We start from the raw sequence: 24,455 nt of genomic DNA on the forward strand, positions 1-24,455 counted from the left end.
TCAGCTATTAGTATATCAAGATGAATCTGCATACAATAGATATATTAGCATGGACAGGCTCAATTGGCTTCAACATATCAGTAGGCTCCAACCTTTGTCTTTCTAGCTGTTGGGAAACTACAACTCCCAGCATGCCCTGACAGTCTTTATATGTGCTATTGAACATCCCAGTCCAATGCCAAGAGAATAAATATGAAGTTGCCCCCAACTTTATTCTTCTAGGAAGTCTTTCTGCCAAAATTTGGAGGATGGCTGCAGAGATTTACATCTACTCAGCCAGATATTGTGAACCTTAAAGTGTAGCTGAACGTTTGACAAACTTCTGACACGTCATAGTGACATGTCAGAAGTTTGGATTGGTGGGGGTCCGAGCACTGAGACCCCCACCAATCGCTAGAACGAAGCAGCTGAAGTGCTCGTGTGAGCGCTCAGCCGCTTCGTGTCTGTTCGGCTTTTTATGGAAATAAATGTATCGTGTACGGACTCTATAGAATGTGTATGAGCCCGTACTCTGATACATTGGCTTTCCGTAAAAAGCCGAACAAACATGAAGCGGCTGAGCGTTCACACCAGCACTTCAGCTGCTTAGTTCTAGCGATTGTTGGGGGACTGAGTGCTTGGACCCCCACCAATCCAAACTTCTGACATGTCACTATGACATGTCAGAAGTTTGTCAAACGTTTAGCTACACCTTAAATGTTCTCGTGGATCCATTGTGTAAATTAATAAAATGTTTAGTGTCATTAGGAATTGAGTTTCTTGTGGTTTTATATCCCCCAAATGCTTCCATATGTGAAACCTTTAACCGCTTCCCGACCGCAGTCAGCGCTTGCTGGGCTTTGTGCAGCACCGACGTTAATTTATGTTCCTCCTAAAGTCGATCCGGTCCCTCAGAGTGCATCTAACACCCGGAATGGGCTGTTGCGATCAGCCTCTGGTCCGAGTGCTCTCATCAAGGCCTGATTGGTTGAGGTCCCAATCATGTGATCGCTATGATAGCCAATCATAGCGACCACAGGGAAAGTTTGTTGTAGTAACAAACTTTCCCGGCACTTGATGGTTATAACGTTCTCTCTCCCACTGCCTCCTGTCAATGTGAGTTCGGAGGAGAGAGAAGACGGAGAGCGTGTTAGCAGCGCGATTGGGTGTCTCAGAGTAGTGCTGGCACCCAGCCGCACTGTTAACACCAGCCTCTGGTCCCGGAGACATGATCGGGACCTGATTAGTTCAGGTCCCGAACATGCGAACGGAGGGAAAGTTTGTTGCTGCAACAAACTTTCCCGGGGACCGATTGCTGGTGCTGCCGTTGGTGTCATGGCAAAACCGAAGGCCATACAACGGCTGCTGGGTCTGCCATGCACGGAATACTATGAGGACCAGCCGACAGTTTATAATATGTTACACTACCTAGGTAGTGTAATGTATTATAGCAGCTATCAGTGCTGCAAGTCTTAAAGTGAAAAGTAATAAAAATGTTTTAGAAAAGTGTAAAAATAAAATTACAGAAGCATAAAATGCTTTTTTCCCTATAATAAGTCTTTTAAAAAAGTACACATATTGGTATCACCGCGTTCGTAACGACCCAAACTATAAAACTATAATATTATATTTCCCGCAAGGTGAAAAACGCAAAAAAAATAACAATGCCAGAGTCACTATTTTTTGGTCACCACCCCTCCCAAACTATAGAATAAAAAATGATCAAAAAGTCGCATGTACCCTAAAATAGTACCAATGAAAACTACAACCCGTTCCGCAAAAAACAAGTCCTTACAGCGCTTTTTTGACAGAAAAATAAAAAAAGTTATGGCCCTCAGAATATGGTGACACAGAAAAGAAATAATTTTATAGTTTTATAGAAAAGTGATTTTATTACGCAAACGCCACAAAACATAAAAAACACTATATACGTATGGTATCGCCGTAATCGTATCGACCCACAGAAAAAAGTAAAATCTCATTTAGAGCGCACAGTGAACCCAGTGAAGAAAAAAAAGGAGAATAAACATTGTCAGAATTAGTTTTTTTGTCACCTTGCTTGCCAAAAAATTGAATAAAAAATTATCAAAAAAAAAATAAAAATCGCATGTACCCCAAAATTGTACCAAAATTATGCACTGATGTAATCCACACAGCTTACATATATATCCTGATGCACTCCGCACAGATTACATATACCCGGATGCACTCCGCACAGCTTACATATAACCTGATGTACTCCACACAGCTTACATATATCCGGATGTACTCCGCACAGCTTACATGTATCCTGATGTACTCCGCACAGCTTACATATATCCTGATGTACTCCTCACAGATTACATATACCCGGATGTACTCTGCATAGATTACATATACCCGGAGGTACTCCGCACAATTTACATATACCCGGTTGTACTCTGCACAACTTGCATATACCCGGATGTAGTCCGCACAACTTGCATATACCCGGATGTACTCCGCACAGATTATACATATCCTGATGTACTCCGCACAGCTTACGTATACCCTGATGTACTCCGCACAGCTTACGTATCCCCTGATGTACTCCAAACAAGACTACTACCAAGCAAATCTGCGCTCCAAAAGCCAAATGGTGCTCCCTCCCTTCTGAGCCCTACAGCGTAGCCAAACACCAGTTTACGTCCACATATATGATATTTTATATCCGGGAGGATCCGCTCAACATTGTATGAGGTATTTGTCTTCAGTGGCACAAACTGGGCACAACATATTGTGCACTAAAATGGCATATCATAATTTTCAATTTGCACCATCCGCTGCGCATTAATCCCTTCGTGCACCACGACTTAATAGCATGTTGTGGTGTGGGGGGTTATATATGGAGTGGGCTCACGCTCTGAGCCCGCTCCATATGCTGCAGTTGTCAGCTTGTATTACAGCTGACACCCGGGACTAACGGACAGGAACAGCGATCGCGCTATTACAGTAGCCTGTAAAAATTACATTATAGTGCATTAAATTAGTATTGCAGTGTATTGTACCGGTGATCTAATGATCGCTGGGTTAAGTCCCCTTGGGGGACTAATAAAATGTGTACAAAAAAAAGTTAATAAAGTTATTAATGAAAGTCCAAAAAAAAACCCTTTCCCATTTTTCCCCTAAAGTAATGTAAAAAATAAAAAAGTAAACAAAATTGGTATCGCTGCATCCGTAAAAGTCAGAACTATTACAATATATCATTACTTAACTCGCACGCTGAACGCCATAAAAAATAAAGAATTTAAAACGCCAAAATCACAGTTTTTTGGTCACCTTTAGGTTTTGAAAAAAATTTACTAAAAAGTGATCAAAAAGTTGTATGAACCAAAAAATAGTACCAGTAAAAACTACAGCTCGCCCCTTAAAAAATAAGCCGTCACACCACTCAATCGACCAAAAAACAAAAAAAGTTCCGGCTCTCGGATTGTGGTGAAACAAAACGTTTGTTTTTTTTAACAAATAGATTTCACTTTCTAAAAATAGTAAAGTATAAAAAAAAACTGTATGAATTTGGTATCACCTTAATCGTATTAAGTCTCAGAAAAAAGTTAAGCTGTCGTTTTTACCTCACGGTGAAAGCTGCAAAAACGAAACCCAAAAAACATTAGAGGAATCGCAGCTGTTTCCAATTTCAGCCTGCAAAGAATTTTGTTTTCAGTTTCCCAGTACATTAAATGGTACTTTAAATGGTGCCACTAGAAACTACAACTCCTCCTGCAAAAGATAAGCCCTCACATCACTCTACTGATGGAAAAATAAAAAACGTTATGGTTCTTAGGAAGCGGGGAGGGAAAATGAAAAAGCAAAAAATTTATCAGACCTGAAAGGGTTAATTAATTTCTAATGAAAAACCATTTATGACCATGTGGGGTACTGCCGTACTCGGGATAAATTACTTTACAAATGTTGGGCGGCTTTTCCTCCTTTATCCCTTGTGAAAATGAAAAAAACACAACATTTTGCTGTGGGTCCAAATAGCAGTTTATTACCACATATGGGGTATTGTCGTAATCAGGAGAAATTGCTTTACAAATTTTGCGGCTCTTTTTCTCCTTTATTCATTGTAAAAATTAAACATTTCTATATTTTTTCAGAAAAAAAGTAGATTTTATTTTCACGGTCTAATTCCACTAAATTCAGCAAAAAACCTGTGGGGTCAAAATACTAACTATATCCCTAGAAAAATTCCTTGAGGGGTGTAGTTTCCAAAATGGGGTCACTTTTGTGGGGTTTCCACTGTTTTGGTCCCTCCAGGACGTTGCAAATGCGACATGGCACCGAAAACCAATCCAGCAAAGTCTGCGCTCCAAAATCCAAATGGTGCTCCTTTCCTTCTGAGCCCTGCCGTGGGTCCAAACAGCAGTTTATTACCACATATGGGGTATTTCCGTAATCGAGAGAAATAGCTTTACAAGTTTTTTGGTGCTTTTTATTCTTTATTCCTTGTAAAAATTACATATTTCTATGTTTTTTCAGAAAAAAAGTAGATTTTCATTTTCACAGACTAAGGCCTCATGCACACGACCGTATTTTTTCACACCCGTAAATACTGGCGTAAATACGGGTCCGGTGTCACACGTATTCCACCCGTTTTGCACCAGTATTTACGAACCCGTGCTCGTAAATATGGGTCCGGTGTCACACGTATTCCACCCGTATTTACGAGCACGTTTTTGGCAGCAAAATAGCACTGCACTAATCGGCAGCCCCTTCTCTCTATCAGTGCAGGATAGAGAGAAGGGACAGCCTTTTCTGTAATAAAAGTTAAAGAAATTCATACTTACCCGGCCGTTGTCTTGGTGACGCGTCCCTCTCTTCACATCCAGCCCGACATCCCTGGATGACGCGGCAGTCCATGTGACCGCTGCAGCCTGTGATTGACCTGTGATTGGCTGCAGCGGTCACATGGCCTGAAACGTCATCCAGGACGTCGGCCCGGATGTCGAGAGGGACGCGTCACCAAGGCAACGGGCGGGAGACCGGACTGGAGGAAGCAGGAAGTTGTCGGTAAGTATGAACGTCTTTTATTTTTATTTTTTACAGGATAGGGGATACATGTCTTGTTTATGGCAGAGCGGGGAGATACCTCCCCGCTCTGCCATAGTTTTCATTGTAGTCCCGGCGGTAGTTACGCCACTGGGCTGTGGCCTGCAGACCGGGTAGTCCCCTGACCTCGCCTCACCTCGCAACGCTCCCGTAATCACGGGTGAACACACGCAGCCACCCATGATTACGGGAGCCCCATAGACTTCTATGGGATGCCCGTGCCGTTATTACGGCATGAAATAGGGCATGTTCTATCTTTTTTAACGGCACGGGTACCTTCCCGTGAGCAAACGGGAAGGTACCCGTGGCTAACAGAAGCCTATGAGCCCGTTATTGCGGGTCGTAATAACGACCCGCAATAACGGGTGTTTTTACGGTCGTGTGCATGAGGCCTAACTCCAATAAATTTGGCAAAAGACCTGTGGAGTCAAGATGCTAACTATACCTCTAGATAAACTCCTTCAGGTGTGTTGTTTCCAAAACAGTGTCACTTTTGGGGAGTTTCCACTGTTTTGGCACCACAAGACCTCTTCAAACCTGACATGGTGCCTAAAATATATTCTAAAAAAAGGAGGCCACAAAATCCTCTAGGTGCTCCTTTGCTTCTGAGGCCTGTGTTTCAGTCCATTAGCACACTGGGGCCACATGTCAGATATTTCTAAAAACTGCAGAATCTGGGCAATAAATATTAAGTTGCGTTTCTCTGGTAAAACTTTCTGTGTTACAGTAAAAAATGTATTACAAATGAATTTTGGCAAAAAAAAATGAATTTGTAAATTTCCCCTCTACATTGCTTTAATTCCTGTGAAACGCCTAAAGGTTTATGAAACTTTCTGAATGCTGTTTTGAATACTTTGAGAGGTGCAGTTTTTAAAATGAGGTGATTTATGGGGTCTAGCCAGTATATAAGGCCATCAAAGCCACTTCAGAACTGAACTGGTCCTTGAAAAATAGCCTTTTAAAATTTTCTTGAAAATGTGAGAAATTGCTGCTAAAGTTCTAAGCCTTGTAACGTCCTAGAAAAATAAAAGAATGTTCAAAAAACGATGCAAACATAAAGTAGACATATGGAATATGTAAAATAGTGACTATTTTGTGTGGTATTACTATCTGTTTTACAAGTAGATACATTTAAAATTAGAAAAATCATAATTTTTGCACATTTTCTTTACATTTTGGTGTTTTTCACAAATAAGCAATGAATTTATTGACAAAATTTTTCCACTAACATAAAATACAATATGTCACGAGAAAACAATCCCAGAATCGTTTGGATAGGTAAAAAGCATTCCAGAGTTATTACCACATAAAATGACAGGTCAGATTTTAAAAAATGGGGCTGGTCAAAAGGCCAAAATCAGCATGGTCCTGAAAGGGTTCATTTCCTGGTTGTGCATCCAACATATTGTTTTTCACAGTCTGTACACTGTATAACATGGATAACAAATTCATTGTTTCAATTAATAAAATCCTTTATGTCACATTTATGATTTGTGAAGTTTTTTTACACGTTTTCCAGGGAAATTTTGGTCACCTAGACAAATTGGGGCGCGTCTTGACAAAAGGGCGTGGATTTCTCTGAATTTTTGGTTACAAATAAACAATGTTGGAAAAGTCACTATTTAGCATATGCTGATAAGTTAGATCTAAGGAATTGATATCGAATAAAAGGTAGGGCTAAATAAAAGGGCTCCACAACCCACCAAACTGGAGAATGAAGAGGCCATATTACTACGGCCATTTTAACGATTTTCCCTACTCTGCGGCACAACCCTATTCACTCGTCAGGACGCCCACCAATGAAAAAGTAATAAAATCTGTTCTGTATGAAATTTTCAAGTTCTATAACACATAGCTTAGGTGAATAAGGACAATATTTCCAAATGGGTGAGATTAAGGGGTTGTACAAAATTAGAAAAACATGACTGCTTTCTACCAAAAACAGCACCACACCTGTCATCAGGTTATGTGTTGTATGGCACCTCCGCTCAATTGAAGGGAATGGACAACACCACATCTAACCTGTTGCCAGATGTGACGTTGTATGTTGAAGAAATCAGCCAAGAACTGTTCTGGTTAAAGAATGGTACTATGTTTTAGCTAACCTTTGATGCAGAAAATCCTACCTGGTAACTGGAGGACGGGCACTGTACTTATCGCTGGTGGTGGGTTGCATGTGACAGATCAGAACTGGTCAGATTTAGATGATGGCGCTGAAGTTACCAACTTAGAGGAAAGACAAAAGCAACTTTCAGTGTACAAGGCATCACAGTTAACTCCTTTTCTAGCCAGACCTGTCCCAAACACTGTCCCCCATCAGAGGCGTAGCTTGAAGCTCCTGTGCCCCATTGCAAAATATATAACAGGGCCCCCAATCTACCATGTGCCATATATAGTAACTATGTGGCAAATAGGGCTTTGGGCACCCACAGGCACTAGGGCCCAGGTGCAACTGCTACCTCTGCACCCCCCATAGCTATGTCGCTGCTGTTCATTTGATTTATTAATTTCATGAACACATGATATGCTTGGATACAGGGCACTAGAAGACTGTATCACACATGATAGGCTTAGATACAGGGGCCCAGCAGACATTATCATACATTAAAGGCTTAGATACAGTGGCTCAGCAGGCAGTATCACACATGAGGGCATAGATACAGCAGCTCACAGTCAGTATCACACAACATAGGCTTAGCTATAGGACCCCCAGTAGATCGCATCACACATGATAGACTTAGATATCGGGCCAAGCAGACAGTATTAAACATGATACACTTCAATACAGAGCCCAGCAGACAGTACCGTGGAGGGTACGTTTATGGAGATGTTATATTGGGGGCGGCGGTGTCACAGGGCTGGAGTAAGATCTCTTCAAGACAGTTGGCAAGTATGTTAGTAAGTAACACTTATTGACACCAACAAGCCATTCTGCCTTGTCTAGGTTATTTAGATAATGAACTAGAGCAGTAAATTGAATCTTTGCCCTGGGCGAAGGAAAGTCTACAGGGGTGTAACGATCGCAGTCACCTGGGGTGCGACCCTGATCAGACCGGAAGAGAAAGGCTGTCCATCAGTGGCCCGGATCCCCCGGTGAATGCTGTTAACTAAGCCTGTGGCTTACTCTAGTAGCCACAGGCTGTTGTAGGCCTGCGGCCTTCTAGATGTCGGTAGGACGCAGAGGACACCAATGTTAAGACTTATTCCAGTCACGACTTGTCCCTGCAAAATTTGACACACAGACATGTTGGTGTCTTGCTTTTCCAGCACCCTCTCCACCTATACCCCATACTCTAAACAAACTCATAACCAACAGTGCCCCAGATGGTAATAATGATCCGTCAGTGCTCGACACAATAAAATTGCCCCATCAGCCCACTGTAGATAGCACCACATAGCCCCTTGTAGATAGTGCCAAACACATAGCCCCCCTTATAGATAGTGCCAAACACATAGCCCCCCTTGTAGATAGTGCCACAAACAGCCCCTCTTGTATATCGTGCCACACACAGTGCTCCCTCTTGTAGATCGTGCCACACAGCCCCCCTTGTAGATAGTGCCCCACAGCCCTTCCCCCCTTGTATATAGTGTAACACAGGCCGTCCCCTTAGTAGATAATGTAACACAGACCCCCTTAGTAGATAGTGCTAGACAGGCCTCTCCCTTAGTAGATAGTGCCACACAGTCCCCCCTTAGTAGTGTCACACAGTCCTCCCCCTTGTATATAGTGCCATACAGCCCTCCCTCCCTCCCTCCCTCGTATATAGTGCAATACCATCCCTCCCCCCATTAAAAAAACATACCAAGATATCGGCACAAAAATAGAACAATATTTAGTCTGTATGTCTGCATGTGCCATTTGTAAATGAGGTCTCTATGTGCCATTTAATGCCTGGAAAGCTTCAAAGAAATAGAAAGTTCAGTAACAAAAATGTAAAATTCTTAATAATTGTAAATCTGTAGAACAATAGAGATTCTAGAAGAAAATTTGTCAGAGCATATTTTTAAACAAAGGGGGATTGTTTTCTAGAAAGCATTGACACAAAATTAGAAGTTGTCGTAAATGGTGAGATACTCTGTTATGATCATTAGTGCCATAACAAGTCCATCAACGAGCAGATATAAGACAAACATTTTATATAAAAAAAAAAAAAAGAAGGTTCACATTAGATGAGCCCAAAAGAATTCATGACTAAAAAAAAGATCACTTTACATATAGCCAGCTAGCAAGATAAATGCAGAAAATACACACATTAAGGCCCCATGCACACGAACGTGCTTTTGCGGCCGCAATTCCCCCGAAAATTCACGGTAGAATTATGGCCCCATTCATTCCTATGGGCCCATGCACACGACCGTGGTTTCCACAGTCCGTGCATGGCCCAAGAGCCCGGACCGCAGAAAGAACGGGCATGTCTTATTACGGCCGTGTTCTGCGCTCATAGCAAATAATGGCCGCGGCCATGTGCACGGCCCGTGATTTGCGAGCGGCTCGCGGGTGACACTCCACCCCTGGCTGACCCGAAAATCACAGCCGTGCACATGGCTATGGTCGTGTGCATGAGGCCTAATAGGTTTCCCACAGGACAAGCAAAATGTAGTTGCCCAGAATTTTTTTTTAATTTAGTTGTCACGGCAATGCCTTATTACCCTCCAGTTTGGGACAGTTTTTTTTTTTTTTTACACTACACAGTGTAGGTGTGTAATTATAAAATAGTCTCACCTCAGGTTATTCTCACTATGTAGTCTCTGTCCCCAATGTTAATTAGTGGCATCCAGGTATGTACCATACCAATACAAACCCATGGCCCATTCCTGCTGTAGTCACTGTCGTCAAATATTCCCAGAGATCAGTTTGACAATGGCAGGGAGCTTAAAGGGTTATTCACAATTTAGACATTTATGGCATATCCCAGCACTGGAACGCGCACTTATATCAAGAACAGGGGTATCTTGTGGATGTCCCATAAATATCTAAGTTGGAAATACCCCTTTAAATTGTGTGTCTGTCTATAAAATGTTGATTCAGTAGCAACCAGCAAAATTCGATGGCAGCTCAGGGATGGCATAGGTGAATTTGTGCGGAGAGGTCTCATTGACTCCCATGGTTTCTAAACTAGACAACTACTTTAACTGCAAAGAATCCTGCTAACATCAGATGAATCTTTCAACAGGCATCTAATATTTAGAGCACCTTAGCCGCTATAAGCTGTCTAGCATGCTCTTCTACCAAGCCAATAATCAGATACTAGTGAAGTGAAATAAACAGGTTCAAATTTCATAGGAAATAATGTGAATTGACATAATTATGCAAATATCTAATCATTTTAAATTCCCATCAGACTATTTACATTGATAATCTCCCACCCCAGTTAACTTGTTAAAAGGACATTAACAACTTAGACATTTATAGTATGGCATATCCATAGGATTTCTGATAGATGTGGGTCCCAGCTCTAGGACCCGAACCTATAACGAGAATTGGGGTCACCCGACCCCCTATTCGCCTGTTGTGGCAACAGCTTTCCGCAGATTTCAGGCGCGTACTAGTGGAGAGACGTCTGCGCTTCACGTTTGCTTGGCTATTTCCGTAACTCCCATTAAACAGAGTGGAGAGAGCCGCGAGCATGTGTGTCACATGTCTCCACCAGTATCCGCCTGGAATCTGCAGCCAGTGGGTGCCGCACCAGGCGAAATTGGGGTCAGATGATCCCCGTCCTCGATATAGGTGAGGGTCCTAGAGCTGGGACCCACATCTATCAGACATTTATGGCATATCCTATGGATTTGCCATAAATGTCTAAGTTGGGAATACCCTTTTAACAGGTTACCTGGGGTGGTAGATTATTAAAGGGACCCGGGACATTTATGACATATCCACAGGATAAATGGCAGATAGATGCGGGTCCCACCTCTGGGACCCGTACCGATCTCTAAAACGGGGCCCCTAAACTCCGTTCTACCTTCTTCAGCTCTCGCTGCCTCCCGGCCACTTCCTGACTTTATGGTCACGAGTTCCGAAAACAGTGTAGCTCGCTGAGCTACGCTGTTTCTGTAAGTCCCATAGTAGTGAATGACAGTTACAGAAGCAGAGTAGCATGCGAGCTACGCGGTTTCCGTAATTACTATTCAGTTCTATGGGACTTACGGAAATAGCGTAGCTCAGCGAGTCTTTATGGTTGGAATTCACCTGCTTCAGCCGCAACACAGAGCAGCAGAACGGAGTTTAGGGATCCCCATTCTAGAGATAGGTGCGGGTCCCAGACAAAAACCCTTGAATGTAATTTGTCTGATTGAAATGTAAAATTATTAGACATTTGTTAAATTATGTAAATGCACATTATATGCTGTAAAATTTGAACCTGTTTAATTCACTTCACTAGTATCTCATTACTGGTTTGGTAGAACTTAGAGCTAGTGAGACAGTTTATAGCGGCCAAGGTGCTCTGAATATTAGATGCCTGTTACTAGATATTTTTCAGTTAAAGGGGATGTCTGGTTTAGAAACTCAATTTTCAAATACCATGTTAGGGAATTCTGAGTTAAAAGAGAGGATCCCTCATTTAGGCCTTCCATCAATTAGGAGGAGGGCTCCTCCTAAGAATGTTTCTTTCTCTGGAGGACCAGGCACGTCCAAGCATTACATTGACAGCCCATTGATTTTAATGAGAATTCTTTATTTTCCCTGTGGCAGTGCTGCAAATGAATTAAACATTAAACATTAAGGCTAGATGCACACTAAATGGAAATGCTGCAGAATTCATCAGGAATTTCTGTGCAGCCCTACGGAGACACTCTTTGTTTTCATCAGTCTAATGGAACCCTATGAACACATTTAACGTGTACATCGGAAGCTTTTCGAATGTAGACGATAAACGTAGGGACCCAATGTCGTGTGAACTAAGTCTAAGCTATGAGGGATATTTATGCCAACAGTCTGTTGACTGCTTCCAATAACAACTAGCAGATCTGTGAATGCAGCTCTGGAGTACAAAACAGTCTGCAACTCAGAATCCAAACAAGATAAATAATACAATGAATTCATAAAGAAACTCAACTTTATATGTAGCCTAATGCTATACATAAATTGTATAATGGTGTTGAAATATAGACCTACATTATAATTGTACATGTTAAAATTATAAAGGTTAGCAGTCAAACACCACATCATATGCTGTTGGAAGATCTATATTCCACTCCGAATATTTGTGCCAAATTCATACTGGGTGGGCTGAAGGAAATGGATTCAAGGTAAGATGTTTTCCTTCACAAGTTGAAATAGATCTCTTGGACAAAGTATGAAATGTATGTTTAAAGTACAGATACATTTTGTAAATGCAAAATAAACAAGCAAGCAAATTAGATTTCTTATCTGCAACTGCAATGTTATAACAAAATTTACTTGAATTATTTTATGTGGATTGTAAATATTCTCATTAAACTAAATTACCATACTGACAAATATGGATAGTTACATATATAATGTATAGTTACTTAGGTGGAAAAAAAACCCAAAAAAAAACAAACACTTTTCCAACAAGTTTAACCTCAGGCCTAAGCAGTTTGATCCAGGAAAATTCAAAGAAAGAAAGAAAAAAAACCTGGCCAACCGTACCCAAAGTTTCCTTATGGGGAGAAAAAAATCCTTCTTGGCAGTCAGATCATTTCCCTGGATCAATCAAGCATAATTCATCCTTATACTTTGGCTAAATTCACACGAGCACGTAAAAAACAAATGCGTAAATCTGTAGATACCAGGCCTACATCACCGGAGAAATGGACGGCGCTGGAATGGAGACAGGTAAGTGTGGCACAAGGGCTGTGTGTGGCGCTATCTACAGGGGGGCTGTGTGTGGCGCTATCTACAGGGAGCTGTGTGTATGTGGTGCTTTACAGTGTTTGACACAATTACATGCAGGGGCACAGTGTTTGGTACTATTTTATTCTGGGGCACATTGTATAGTGCTATTATATTTAGGGGCACAGTGTGTGGCACCATGAGAATTTTATCTTTGTTTATAGGTGTGGAAATGTTGGAAACGTAACGTAAGGAGAAGTCATCTGAGTAGCAAATTCTGCAGAAATGGGTCATGGACGTGAGAAGCCATCATGAGGTTATGAGGTCTGGACCAGATGGAGACGAAAAGAGGAAAAATAAAATACTAGTATCTTTGAAGTCGTCACCTGTGAGTCACTGGATTTATAGAGTATCGGTCACCTCTTCTGACATTTATTATAGGAAAATCTTGTATTTCACAAAAAGTCTTTGTGCAGTCCAGGACTCAGACAAAGGTGTGTTACCATTCCCCTTGTCAAGAGGATGTGTCCCTGCACGGCGTGATACTGCCAGCGATGATTGGCGTCTGTCAGTATGTATGGACACAGCCGTTTGACAAGGGGAATCATAACAACCATTTGTTAATGCTTGCACAAAGAGATATTGTTAAAGATAGTTACGGCGCAGCAGGGCAGTGGTGGAGAAGGGGGGTCCAAGTTTGGGTCACAGCCTTGTTGCTATGGTCTACCTAATCCGCCACTGGGGAGACACCTAGTGGCAGTAACTTCAGATAGAATTTGCATGGATAAAACAACTACATTTTAAAAGTAAATTCCAAAGTTTATATATTTCAGGTATACTATTAGATCAGTTGTTTGAAAAGTTAGTATCCATTTAAGTAATGTGGCTGTAAAGGATCTGCCAGGCACTGCGGGGTTAACTCCCAGAACTAATCAGTCAGCACCTGAGAATACATCCCTGAGACTGACTCCTGCTTCCACCATTCAGGCTGGCAGGCTTAGGAGTGGGAGAGCCTATCGTAACCTGGCCAGACTCAGATAGCTCCCGCCCTCGGTCTATTTAAGCCTGCACTTCCTGTCCCTCGGTGCTTGTTATTGCTTTGGTTTCCTTCCTTGTGGTTCCTGGCCCAGCTACAGCTCCTGCTATTTTTGATCCTGCTCCATACCGACCCTGGCTTACCGACTACTCTTCTGCTTTTCGTTTTGTACCTCGCACACTCCTGGCTTGACTCGGCTCGTTCACCACTCTGGTTGCTCACGGTGTTGCCGTGGGCAACGGCCCCTTTTCCTTGCTTGTGTTCCTTGTATGTTTGTCGTGTTCGTCGTGCACTTACTGAGCGCAGGGACCGCCGCCCAGTTGTACCCCGTCGCCTAGGGCGGGTCGTTGCAAGTAGGCAGGGACAGAGTGGCGGGTAGATTAGGGCTCACTTGTCCGTCTCCCTACCCCCTGCCGTTACAGTGGCTTTAGAGCTGCACTACCACCTAGAGTCATTCCAAGCCCTCACACCCCTCAATTGACGGAAAACTAAAAAAAAGTTACGGCTCTAAGAATATGGCAAGACAATTCTTTTAAAAACAAAGTTATTTCTTTAGAAAAGATTTAAAAAAAAACCCAATATAAATGTAGTATCGCTGTAATTGTATAGACCCGTAGAATCAGGGGCAGATTATAATAAGGGCAATCCGGGCAAGTGCCCGGGGCCCGAGTCTGGAAGGGGGCCCAGTTTGCCCCGGTTCTCCCGTACCGGCTGTTAAAATTACAGCAGGTTCAGGGAACCGGAGTGAAGCGGGAACCTCTCACCCAATTGTATCCGCATCCTTAGAATGCGGATACAATTGCTTACATTTGCGCTGGCGAGAAAGGAAACTATCCGTTCCCTTCCTCCCATTCGGTGCTTTACTAATGACACAGTCGACTGCGCCATTACGCTGGATGACGCCGTCTGGTCTCTGACCACTCCTGCGGATCTGGAGGAAGACGCGGGGACAGGTGAGAATGTTTTGTTTTTTTCTCAGCAGCGTTGGGGGCATTATCTACAGTGGGCATTATAACTGGCGCCATCTACAGCAGACATTATCTACAGGAGGCATTGTAACTGGCGCTATCTACAAGGGGCATTGTGACTGGTCCCATTTAAAAGGGGCATTATCTACAGAGTGCATTGTAACTGGCACTATCTACAGGGGGCATTATCTACAGTGGGCATTGTGACTGGCACTATCTACAGGAGGCATTGTGACTGGCGCTATCTACAGGAGGCATTATCTACAGTGGGCATTGTGACTGGCGCTATCTACAGGAGGCATTGTGACTGGCGCTATCTACAGGAGGCATTGTGACTGGCGCCATCTAAAAGGGGCATTATCTACAGAGGGCATTGTAACTGGCACTATCTACAGGGGGCATAGTGACTGGTGCTATGAACAGGCGGCATTGTTATTGTGTGTTGTTTTACTTTACAGTGTTTGACAATTTAATTCCTGGGCACAGTGTATGATACTATTATATTCAGGAGTACAGTGTATAGTACTATTATATTCAGGAGTACAGTGTATAATACTATTATATTGAGGATTACAGTGTATAGTACTATTATATTCAGGAGCACAAGTGTATAGTGCCATTATATTCAGGGGCACAGTGTATAGCACTATTATATTCAGGGGCACAGAGTATAATACTATTATATTCAGGAGTACAGTGTATAGTACTATTATATTCAGGATTACAGTGTATAGTACTATTATATTCAGGAGTACAGTGTAGAATACTATTATATTCAGGAGCACAGTGTATAGTACTATTATATTCAGTAGTACAGTGTATAGTGCTATTATATTCAGGGGCACAGTGTATAGTACTATTATATTCAGGAGCACAGTGTATAGTACTATTATATTCAGGAGCACAGTGTATAGTACTATTATATTCAGGAGCACAGTGTATAGTATTATATTCAGGAGTACAGTGTATAGTACTATTATATTCAGGAGCACAGTGTATAGTATTACTATATTCATAAGTACAGTGTATAGTACTATTATAGTCAGGAGTACAGTGTATAGTACTATTATATTCAGGAGTGCAGTGAATAGTACTATTATATTCAGGAGCACAGTGTATAATACTATTATATTCAGGGGCACAGTGTATAGTACTATTATATTCAGGAGCACAGTGTATAGTACTATTATATTCAGGAGCACAGTGTAAAGTACTATTATATTCAGGAGCACAGTGTATAGTATTATTATATTCAGGAGCACAGTGTATAGTACTATTATATTCAGGAGTACAGTGTATAGTATTATTATATTCAGGAGCACAGTGTATAGTACTATTATATTCAGGATTACAGTGTATAGTACTATTATATTCAGGAGTACAGTGTATAATACTATTATATTCAGGAGCACAGTGTATAGTACTATTATATTCAGTAGTACAGTGTATAGTGCTATTATATTCAGGGGCACAGTGTATAGTACTATTATATTCAGGAGCACAGTGTATAGTACTATTATATTCAGGAGCACAGTGTATAGTACTATTATATTCAGGAGCACAGTGTATAGTACTATTATATTCAGGAGCACAGTGTATAGTATTACTATATTCATAAGTACAGTGTATAGTACTATTATAGTCAGGAGTACAGTGTATAGTACTATTATATTCAGGAGTGCAGTGTATAGTACTATTATATTCAGGAGCACAGTGTATAATACTATTATATTCAGGGGCACAGTGTATAGTACTATTATATTCAGGAGCACAGTGTATAGTACTATTATATTCAGGAGCACAGTGTAAAGTACTATTATATTCAGGAGCACAGTGTATAGTATTATTATATTCAGGAGCACAGTGTATAGTACTATTATATTCAGGAGTACAGTGTAGAATACTATTATATTCAGGAGCACAGTGTATAGTACTATTATATTCAGTAGTACAGTGTATAGTGCTATTATATTCAGGGGCACAGTGTATAGTACTATTATATTCAGGAGCACAGTGTATAGTACTATTATATTCAGGAGCACAGTGTATAGTACTATTATATTCAGTAGTACAGTGTATAGTGCTATTATATTCAGGGGCACAGTGTATAGTACTATTATATTCAGGAGCACAGTGTATAGGACTATTATATTCAGGAGCACAGTGTATAGTATTATATTCAGGAGTACAGTGTATAGTACTATTATATTCAGGAGCACAGTGTATAGTATTACTATATTCATAAGTACAGTGTATAGTACTATTATAGTCAGGAGTACAGTGTATAGTACTATTATATTCAGGAGTGCAGTGTATAGTACTATTATATTCAGGAGCACAGTGTATAATACTATTATATTCAGGGGCACAGTGTATAGTACTATTATATTCAGGAGCACAGTGTATAGTACTATTATATTCAGGAGCACAGTGTAAAGTACTATTATATTCAGGAGCACAGTGTATAGTATTATTATATTCAGGAGCACAGTGTATAGTACTATTATATTCAGGAGTACAGTGTATAGTATTATTATATTCAGGAGCACAGTGTATAGTACTATTATATTCAGGATTACAGTGTATAGTACTATTATATTCAGGAGTACAGTGTATAATACTATTATATTCAGGAGCACAGTGTATAGTACTATTATATTCAGTAGTACAGTGTATAGTGCTATTATATTCAGGGGCACAGTGTATAGTACTATTATATTCAGGAGCACAGTGTATAGTACTATTATATTCAGTAGCACAGTGTATAGTACTATTATATTCAGGAGCACAGTGTATAGTACTATTATATTCAGGAGCACAGTGTATAGTATTACTATATTCATAAGTACAGTGTATAGTACTATTATAGTCAGGAGTACAGTGTATAGTACTATTATATTCAGGAGTGCAGTGTATAGTACTATTATATTCAGGAGCACAGTGTATAATACTATTATATTCAGGGGCACAGTGTATAGTACTATTATATTCAGGAGCACAGTGTATAGTACTATTATATTCAGGAGCACAGTGTAAAGTACTATTATATTCAGGAGCACAGTGTATAGTATTATTATATTCAGGAGCACAGTGTATAGTACTATTATATTCAGGAGTACAGTGTATAGTATTATTATATTCAGGAGCACAGTGTATAGTACTATTATATTCAGGAGCACAGTGTATAGTACTATTATATTCAGGGGTGCAGTGTATAGTACTGTTATATTCAGGGGCGCAGTGTATAGTACGATTATATTCAGGGGCACAGTGTATAGTACTATTATATTCAGGAGTACAGTGTATAGAACTATTATATTCAGGAGCGCAGTGTATAGTACTATTATATTCAGGGGCACAGTGTAGAGTAATATTATATTCAAGGCCGAGGTGTATAGTACTATTATATTCAGGGGTACAGTGTATAGTGCTATTATATTCAGGAGTACAGTGTATAGTAATATTATATTCAGGAGCACAGTGCATAATACTATTATATTCAGCACAGTGTGTAGCACTATTATATTCAGGAGTACAGTGTATAGTATTATTATATTCAGGAGCACAGTGTATAGTACTATTATATTCAGGATTACAGTGTATAGTACTATTATATTCAGGAGCACAGTGTATAGTACTATTATATTCAGGAGCACACAGTGTATAGTATTACTATATTCATAAGTACAGTGTATAGTACTATTATAGTTAGGAGTACAGTGTATAGTACTATTATTTTCAGGAGCACAGTGTATAGTACTATTATATTCAGGAGCACAGTGTATAGTACTATTATATTCAGGAGCACAGTGTATAGTACTATTATATTCAGGAGCACAGTGTATAATACTATTATATTCAGGAGTACAGTGTATAGTACTATTATATTCGGGAGCACTGTGTATAGTACTATTATATTCAGCACAGTGTATAGTACTATTATATTCAGGAGCACAGTGTATAGTACTATTATATTCAGGAGCACAGTGTAAAGTACTATTATATTCAGGAGCACAGTGTAAAGTACTATTATATTCAGGATCAATGTGTATAGTACTATTATATTCAGGGGTGCAGTGTATAGTACTGTTATATTCAGGGGCGCAGTGTATAGTACGATTATATTCAGGGGCACAGTGTATAGTACTATTATATTCAGGAGTACAGTGTATAGAACTATTATATTCAGGAGCGCAGTGTATAGTACTATTATATTCAGGGGCACAGTGTATAGTAATATTATATTCAGGGTGAAGTGTATAGTACTATTATATTCAGGAGTACAGTGTATAGTGCTATTATATTCAGGGCACAGTGTATAGTACTGTTATATTCAGGGCACAGAGTATAGTACTATTATATTCATTGTATGATACTATTATATTTAGAAGCATAGAGTGTGGCATCATGAAAATTTTATCTTCGTTTATAGGTGCGGAAATGTTGGAAAAGTGAGTAGCCGAAGACATCTGAGCTGTGAACTGCAAAATGGGCCGTGCCCGGGAAAAGTCATCATAGAGGTCTGGACCAGATGGAGAAGAAAAGAGAAAAAGAATGAAAAATAATCTAAGACGTCACCTGTGAATCACTCAATGTAAATGTTTATTCTCCCTGTGACTGATCAGTACTGTAGTCACTGTATGATCTGCAGCGAGATGACGGATGGTAGCATTCTTTTTTGTTAAACAGCAACTCCCAGCATATCCTAACCATTGTTCAGGCTATACTGGGAGCTATCGTTTTATGACATACAAATTTATACAGCAGGGGTTAAACTCAATTTGCAAATGATCTCTGTACTGAACTGTATTTTTTCTGGTGCTGTATATATATGTACTGAGCTTGGTTCTGGAGTTATATATATGTACTGAGCTTGGTTATAGTGCTGTATATATGTAGTAATCTTGGTTCTAGTGCTGTATATATGTAATGAGCTTTGTTCTGGTGTTGTATATATGTACTGAGCTTGTTCTGGTGCTGTATATATGTACTGAGCTTGGTTCTGGTGCTGTATATATGTACTGAGCTTTCTTCTGGTGCTGTATATATGCACTGAGCTTTGTTCTGGTGCTGTATATATGCACTGAGCTTGGTTCTGGGGCTGTATATTTGTACTGAATTTGATTCTGGGTCTGTATATATTTACCTTCCCTTAAAGGTAATGTGTCACTAGAAAAACATTTTTTTTTTAGTTAAACAGTTAGTGCATAGGTGATTAGACATTGTTCTAATTTTTTTATTTTTTTCACGAGTCAGGAAATATTATAAATTAGATTCTAATTTATAATATTCCCCAGCGCTGGTCACTAGATGGAGCAATTCCCAAAATTGCAGCATTGCATGTGGTAAAGCAACCACATTGCTTTATGCTGCAAAATTTGAGAAAACTCACTCGCTCTAGTGAGCTCTCAGAACCCCCCCCCCTCCCTTATCCTGGCTAGTGCCGGGAGAAACAAGGGGATTGAACGGTCAAACCTCCTACACTGTGTGTCACCATTTTTTGAGCTAACACACAGTGTAGTAGGTTAACATACACTAGTAAACACACACTAAAACACAAACATACATAGAAATAACTTACCTGCTCCTGCCGCCGCCGCTCCCTCCGCTCCGTCTGCTACCGCCGCTCCAAGTGCACAAGTCCAGAAGCCGCGACCGGAAGTAGTAATCTTACTGTCCGGCCGCGACTTCCGGTCCACAGGAAAATGGCGCTGGACGTCGCACAGTTCAACTTGGACTGTGTGGGAGCGGCGCATACGCCGTTCCCACACAGACGGCGTACAGCATAGTGGATGGAATGGGCCCCGTTCGCATTCACTATGGGACTGTATGTGCCGTATTCCATGTCTGTATGTGTCGTTAATCGACACATAAAAAAATGGCAGCCCCCATAGGGAAGAAAAAATGTAAAAATAAAAAAAAGTAAAACACAAACACACTAATAAATAAAAAAACGTTTAATAACACACTAAAGTCAAATTGATCTAAAAAAATTTTTTTTCGTGACACTGGTCCTTTAAGGAAAAGTATATGATCAATCTACTTTTACCTTAAGAGAAGGTAAATATATACAGTAAAAACTAAATCCAAAATAAACATGGAGGAATCTCAGTTTTTTCCAATTCACCCATTATATGGTACTTTACATGGTGCCAATAAAAACCAACTCCTCCCGCTAAAAAATAATCCTTCACACACCACTCCATTGACGTAAAAATAAAAAAGTTATAAAGGTCCCGACCTCTTTAGTGTCTCAAAGCATTCTGCTTTTTCTCTTCTATATGGCTCATTCTGCTTTTACAGCTAATTTAAAACCATGCCAGATCTGTGACCGCCTAAACAGAAATCTGCAAATATATACAGTACAGCGTCTTCAATGTTCTGTCTTTGGAGTTCGGGGGGTGGGGGTTAGACTTGATAACGTGCCCGGGGCCCATGGTGCCCTTAATTTTATAGAATAAAAGCGAAGATGTCGTTTTTACAGCATGTAGACTCAAAACCCAAAAAACTGGAATTGCAATTTGTTTTTCTCATTTCACCCCACAAAGATTTTTGTTTCAGTTTCTCAGTACATTATATGGTGCATTAAATGGTTCCATTAAAAACGACACCTCGTTCCACAAAAAAACAAGCCGTCATATGGCTATGTCAACAGAAAAATACAAAAGTTAAAGCTTTTTGAAGACGGAGGAAAAAATGAAAATACGAAAATCGGCCACTTTTCCAAGGGGTTAAACATTTTTAAAAATATTTTAAATACTTATAGTTAGATAGTATTTTGTTTTCTATAAACAAGTAAGAATGAATGCACACAGCCCTCGGACCCACTGGCATTTTTTTACTCATGCATTGCAATAGGCATGTTAATGGGATCGGACTTAGAAAGAATTGTTTCTAGTGTCACTGTACTGCCAAGCACTTTTACTAAATATTGCATTCCATTTTTCAGGAATGGATTGTGTTCTATTCAATACAATACATTTACCATGGCTAAATGCGTTATAGAAGCCTACGGTCACCTACGGTACAAGGTCCCCCAAAAGCTGAGTAAAATGCTGTAAAAAAACACATTTTCAGTTCCATTTTAAAACACCCAAAAGTAAAATGACAGCGTGGGAAACTATTCTTAAAGGGGTTATCCAGCAGAAGAAAATTGTCTGCCAATCATCTAATTAGCTAAAATGAGCTCACTTAGGCTGGATTCACACGAGCAGATTACGTCCATAATGGACGGAACGTATTTCGACCGCAAGTCCCGGACCAAACACACTGCAGGGAGCCGGGCTCCTAGCATCATAGTTATGTACGATGCTAGGAGTCCCTGCCTCGCTGCGGGACAACTGTCCCGTACTGTAATCATGTTTTCAGTACGGGACAGTAGAGAGGCAGGGACGTAATGTGATCGTGTGAATCCAGCCTTACTGATATACTTGTTCTTTTTTTATTGCGCCTATTACCCATTTGACAAGACTGTCAGATGGCCCCAGAAGTTTAGTAGATATTTTTTGTTTGATGACGCGGTGACACAGGCTCACATGACAGGTTTCCTTCTCCTTTGTGTCGAAGCATCATCAAACCACTCGACTGCTTGGGGGCTGGCATTGTGATGATGCATAGTAAGTAAGCTAGACCACCTTCTTTCACAGTGTTGTCTCTGCTATCTTATTTCCCCCACGCATGTGCATTGTACCAGAGTGTAGGGTGGGGATTACCGGAGCTGAAGGAAAAGAAGGGGATCCCCGGCCAGAGGGTCGGCAACACTCTAGTGATTCCAGTGAAGTGGGAGCTCCTGTATGGACAGGGACCTCAGGGGCTTTGAGATGGCGGAATCCCCGGACAGAGCATTGTCGACGCTCTGGATGGGGATTCCGCCATCTCAAAGCCAGTAACGTCACTGTCCATATATGGATAGTGACGTCAGGGGCACCTCTAGGATCGGAATTCCCAGCAGGTGTGTGTGGTGCCATCTACATGGGCACTATCTACAGGGAACACTGTGTGTCACTACCTACATGGGCACTGTGGCATTATATATGTAAGCACTAGCAGTATCTACAGTGGTCACCGTGTCACTATTCAGGCACCATCTATAGGGGCATCGTGGCAGTATCCACATGAACATTATGGTGTTTTCAGGGGGTTGGGACAAAAAAAAACCTGACAAATGAAATGGATGACAAACGGCCGTTAAAAACAGTCAGACGGCTGGGAAATGGATGACATTTTCCAGACACACTGATGTTGATCCGTTTTTAACTGAATTTTTTCACTGTCATGTGAAAAAAATGTGCCTTAGGGGGCAAATGGGAAAAGTTTATTTTTAACTTTTAATGTTTATTTATTTTTTTAACATAGAAAAAACCTTTATCTTACTTGGATCGCTTGCACGATATACTGCAATACTAGTGTATTGCAGTATATCGTGATTCTGACTGGAAACAGGGCTTAATAGGAGTACAAAGATGGCAGACCTGGGCAGCCTTCATTACAACATGACACCCATCGGCACCCCACGATCACGTCGTGTGGGAGATCGATGGACTAGAAAGAGGGGTGTGGGGCCCTCTGATAACATCTTAGATGTCGTGGATCTAAGCGGTTAAACGGGCAGTATCCCGCTCGTTACAGTGAAGTGTCTGCTGTATTATGCAGCCGACACACGCGTTGTATGGACCGGCTGTGAGTCCGCTCCACACTCCCCCTAATTGGCTATGACAAAGTATATGTCATACGTTGGGAAGGGGGTTAAAACACTAAAATAATATGAAAAAATACATGGCAATTTGTGGCAATGAGCATAAATAAATATTCACAAGGAGTAGAAATCAATTTTCCTCATGAAAAGCTTTCTGACCATTGCAGAATTCTTTAGGATTATATCCCTTTAAAGGAGAACTCTCACAGATTTTTTATTCTCTGGCCCATTAGAAAGGCTATTATGTAAATCGTGATGAAGATAATTCTTACCGGTGGCTGTATTTGTGAGTTATCCCCTCCCTTCTGGTCCTCAGCTGTGTCATGTGACCAACAATAGGACTCTCCAACTGCCACAGCGGACAGGAAGTCAGTTTCTCCATTCATTCCTCACATCGAGGCTGTGATAGTAATGAATGGAGAAACTGACTTCCTGTCAGGGAGGGGATAACCACAGCCACCGGTAATTAAAAGAATTTGTGGGAGTTCTTCTTTAAGGACAAGAGTCCTGCTAGTGAAAATTAACAAAACAGTTGTTGGATAAAGGGAAAATTAATTCAGCGACTCCATATGGATTATGAAAAGAATTGAAAGTCCTTATTCGGACTAATCAGCTTACATGCCGTTACATATATTTACTACATACATTCATACAGTCTCTCCTTGCAGTATAATTACATCCAGAGCCCCCCCTTACAGTATAATCCAAAAGAATCCCCCTTTACACTATAATCCCCCCCTAGAGCCCTCAGCAGTCAGTCAGATCCCCCATGCAATACCATTACCTCCCATAGAGCCCTCATAAGTCATTGTAAGATTCCCCCTTGTAGTATAATTCCCACCCCAATAGAGCCCTCAGAAGTCAGAGTCAGCCCTTCCTTGCAATATAATTCCCACTCATAGAGCCGGG

At 40.7% G+C, this 24,455-nt stretch overlaps 1 long non-coding RNA gene across 2 annotated transcripts in view; it reads right to left on the reverse strand.

Annotated features, from left to right (window-relative positions):
- The window catches only part of LOC142659397 (uncharacterized), a 100,523-nt gene extending 76,628 nt beyond the window's left edge, over window positions 1-23,895 (reverse strand). For both annotated transcript variants that reach the window (XR_012850319.1, XR_012850320.1), the window contains exons 1-2: window positions 23,819-23,895; window positions 7,176-7,275 (exon numbers count right to left, since the gene is read on the reverse strand). This is a non-coding gene — a long non-coding RNA (uncharacterized LOC142659397). The remainder of the gene's footprint in view (window positions 1-7,175; window positions 7,276-23,818) is intronic.
- Window positions 23,896-24,455: the final 560 nt, after the last annotated feature.

This window comes from Rhinoderma darwinii, chromosome 8 (genome assembly GCF_050947455.1).
Source record: "Rhinoderma darwinii isolate aRhiDar2 chromosome 8, aRhiDar2.hap1, whole genome shotgun sequence".
In the NCBI taxonomy this organism is placed as follows: Eukaryota; Metazoa; Chordata; class Amphibia; order Anura; family Rhinodermatidae; genus Rhinoderma; species Rhinoderma darwinii.